This window comes from Pinus tabuliformis, chromosome 8 (genome assembly GCF_031772625.1).
Source record: "Pinus tabuliformis cultivar Carrire ecotype Pingquan chromosome 8, CPIR1, whole genome shotgun sequence".
Taxonomy (NCBI): domain Eukaryota; kingdom Viridiplantae; phylum Streptophyta; class Pinopsida; order Pinales; family Pinaceae; genus Pinus; species Pinus tabuliformis.
In genome coordinates this window covers 1,408,637,245-1,408,641,960 of record NC_142294.1, presented here as the reverse complement: position 1 = coordinate 1,408,641,960, position 4,716 = coordinate 1,408,637,245, and positions in this window count along the sequence as shown.

The following is a 4,716-nucleotide window of genomic DNA, read 5'->3' as shown; positions in this document are numbered from 1 at the left end:
TCTTATCGATCCATTGCACAAAATAACATAGGCACATCCATGCACATGAGTCTGTAATACCTTATTGTTGTCTTAGATTGAATATCAGATCAAAGCCTCAACTAAAAACCCCGCTATCTATATTATCATACAAGCGGAAATATTCTCAAGATACACACAACTTTAGCTCTCACAGCTATCCAGCTCTCAGTACAATCGCTCACTTCTGCTCATAGATAGAATAGACAACTCATATATCTTCTTCTCTGTCCTCCAAGCCTCCTATTTCCTTACACAGTTTTCCCTAGGTGCTCCAGCTGTAACCTTGTGTGACACTGACCTCACACACTGCTCCAACACACTGTAAAACTGTGCAAATCTCAAGGAATGAATTCCTTCCGCATGTAAGAGATTTTCTTATAGGAAAATTCTTGCCACTAATAGTACATTGTCCCTTCCTTTAATCTCAACTGGGTCTTTGTCTGAACTGACATGCATGAGTTATTTATGAGAGAATATTCTATTATCTGAAGTACACTAGTTTCATGCATGCATGCATTAACTGACTAAACTCACAATTTGTTTCTCAAACTGTTTGGAACTAATTTAATTGGACTTAACTCAGTTAATTGAGGTAACTAATTACAACTCAAATACAACTCATCCTTATCTCCTTAATTAAGGGATAACTTCCTTAATTTAAGGGATAATTGTTGCATGACTTCACAAAGACTTCTAGCTTGAATTTCCCCAACTAATTAACTCAAGATGAATTAATTAATTATTTTTCAAGCAGCTGGTGAGACTAAATTCGAATTTTAATTCAAGGACAAATCAAAATTGGAATATTCTTGTTGCCACATTTCAACAGTAAGACACAGATGAAGCTCGGTGTATGAGTAAGCACAATGGAAGGTAAGACTATGACAGTCGGTTGGACTAGTTTGGTCCATTGTGGTAAATGGACGATGACAGAAAAATCATGGGAAGTGTAATCAAGAAAAGTTAAGTAAATGGATCTAAGGTCTTGGATGCCTTGGCTATGTTGGGACTGTTGTTCTCAATATTGCGCATGTGTTGCATGAATAAAGGAAGTTCTCTTAACCTCGACCTTATAATATCTGGAATTTTTGTTGTGATCATGATTATGTTGATGTTTATATATGTATACATGTAGGCATGTATGTATTTCATGTCTGATAGGGTGATCATAAATCATGATTATTTTAGGCTAATGTTTATATGTACATATGTATGTATGTATGACGTTGACTAACGAGATCATTATTATTTTATGATGTATGTATGTGTACATGTATCTATGTCATTGTCTGACAGGGTCATCGAGAATCATTCTTCTGGAGGAATGATTGCTTATATAGGCAAATGACATGAAGAGGTTCTTATTATATGAGGAATCACGTGGGAAGAGTAGTCATTACAAACATATTAGGTCAATATCATGTGAATATGAATTTATATTGTATGCTTGTATTATGCCTATGCTTATGTAATAGACAAGTTATACCAAGGGATACATCAACAAAGTGAAAGTAGTGTGGTCAGTGACATGCTGGGACAAGCATGGATAAGACACTTGAAGCAAGGTTGCTTGGTAAAGACAATATGGTTTTCAATGTGTGGTACTATTGTTGTGCATATGTTTTATATGTTGTACTTGTTGCACTTGTGATGTTGTGTGCATGCGGTGTGGTGTATATTTAGTGTGTGTACATGTTGATTATGTAATGTTATGTACATGGTGTAGTACAGATAGTGTTGTATGAATGTTGCATATTCAATGTTATGCATAGATGATGCTATGTGAATGTTGGAAATGCAGTGCTATGTACAAGTGGTGTTGCATGCATGTTGTACATGTGGTGTTATGTACATATGGTGTGTGTGCATGATTATACAAGTGGTGTTGTGTGCATGTGGTACTGTGTACATGTTGTATAAGTGGCGTTGTGTGCAGGTGGTGCTGTGTACATGTCTTGCATGTGGTGTTGTGTATATGTGGTGTCATGTACATGTCGTGCATGTGGTACTGTGTACATGTGGTCTTGTGTACATGTTGTATAGTGGTGTAGTGTACATATGGCATTGTGCACACGTTGTGCAGGTGGTGTTGTGTACATGTGATGTTGTGCACAAGTTGAGCAGGTGGTGCTTGGCACATGTGGTACTTGTGTACGTGTGGGATTGAGTGCATGTCATACATGTTGTGTTGCGTTCATGCGGTACTATGTATGTGCATTGTGTAGTCATGATATCATGACATATGCATTCAATGTGTTGCACTCTAGGCACATATTTGTGTTATGTTGTATATGTGGCATTGTGTGCAGGTGGTGCTGTGTACATGTCTTGCATGTGGTGCTGTGTATATGTGGTGTCATGTACATGTCGTGCATGTGGTACTGTGTACACGTTAACGTTGTAATGCTATGTACATGGTGTAGTACAGATAGTGTTGTATGAATGTTGAATATTCAATGTTATGCATAGATGATGCTATGTACATGTTGGAAATGCAGTGCTATGTACAAGTGGAGTTGCATGCATGTTGTACATGTGGTGTTATGTACATATGGTGTGGTGTGCATGTGGTACTGTGTACATGTTGTATAAGTGGCGTTGTGTGCAGGTGGTGCTGTGTACATGTCTTGCATGTGGTGTTGTGTATATGTGGTGTCATGTACATGTCGTGCATGTGGTACTGTGTACATGTGGTCTTGTGTACATGTTGTATAGTGGTGTAGTGTACATATGGCATTGTGCACACGTTGTGCAGGTGGTGTTGTGTACATGTGATGTTGTGCACAAGTTGAGTAGGTGGTGCTTGGCACATGTGGTACTTGTGTACGTGTGGGATTGAGTGCATGTCATACATGTTGTGTTGCGTTCATGCGGTACTATGTATGTGCATTGTGTAGTCATGATATCATGACATATGCATTCAATGTGTTGCACTCTAGGCACGTATTTGTGTTATGTTGTACATCAGGTGTAGGTGCATGTATTGTGTTGTACACTAGATGTAGGTGTATGTAGTGTGTTGTGTTGTGCATTGGGTGTAGGTGTATGAGTTGTTTTGTACATCGGGTATAGGTGTATGAGCTGTGTTGTATATCGGGTGTATGTGTATGCATTTTGTGGTGTCACATGTTGTGTCCAGATGAATGTCTTTTGATGTACATTGTGCAGTCTCAAGGCTCAAATATCTAGACTATGTCCTTGATTCTATCAACTGTGCAATTCCTTGGCCTTTGTCCTCCCAGAACTGCGCAGTGAGCATCTTCAAGCCTCAAGCCCTAGACTTGAACTCTTAAGCCCCTCAACTGCATAATCTCTTGAACCTAGCCATCCTGAACTGCACATTACGTAGTCTCAAGCCTCAGCCCGAGACCTTAGCCTCTATAACTGCACAATCCCTTAGCGAGTCACTCAACTAGTCATCGGTTCCAAACCTAACAGGTGTGTTCATGAAACATGTTAGGTTAGGGTTTTTTTGGACTGATGTTGGCTTGTCATGAATGGTTTTCAGTTGCAGGTACTCTATCTTATCATGACAGGATGATGAGGGAGGAAAAGGAGAAGGGGACCATGCTAGAAGACACATATGGAGCTGAAGAGATAAGATGATCATCAAGTGAGAAGATGAAGGAACACTAGATTACAACAAAAGATCAAAGATCAAGACCACATGAAGACTCCATCTGATTCACAACCCTTTGGAGGGTGGATATGAAGAAAAAAATCATATCTCTCATGAAGATGAAGCATTGCACATCTCTTGTTGAAGACAAAGGAGCAACAAGAATGGCTTGACATTGCCATGTCATCAAGAAGTCCTTGTCAGCAGTGTCATTCCATGTCATGTCATGATTCGTCATATGCCACATCATTCTTATGGATTATGTAATTTCTTATTCGAAAGTGTATTGTGAAGTGGAAGTCCAAAGGAGATGTACAACAGATGTAGAAATTTTGAATAATAAACACTTATTCACAGAGATTATCCCGATTATACACTATTGCGGAATACATGCACAATACATAATCTCCTCTACGTTGATCATCAACTTAGCAGCATCAAAAACAATGAAACATCAATCACATGCACACATTAACACAGTATGTAACCTGGGGAAAGCTTACAGCTGAAAACCCCACACTATCTGTATATTAATGATTGAGAACATGTAACATTACATAGTACAATACTCCTCACAAGTATCCAACACTATCTCCACCTGTTACACGCAAAACTAGCTCAGATCCGAACAAGTCACATGTTCAAATCTCCTCCGCTGCTTTGCCTGCCTCCACTGCACAATGCCTGAAGGGAATCACTCACACTGAAAATCATGTGAGTACATGCTATATTCCTTGTATTGGCCCACACTGCGCAGTCTTCATTGGCATTACTCAATCCCTCTGATTGTGCAAGATCTCATGCACAACTATAGTCACAACTGATAGCAATCTCAACCTCTAACACCTGTCTCCACTGAACTGTACATGCAACTGAGTTAACTGATGTATTCTTTAGTTTCTTTATGAGTTAATAATTAGTTCAAAACTCATCACTAGTCTATTTGCAGTTAGATTAATTACAACTAGTTCAACCAAGTCAAACTGAACACAACTCCATCGATTCAACTCCACATCCAACTCCACCAAACTCAACTACTTGAGTTCTAACTGAAGTCCTGCATGAAATAGCTCAAC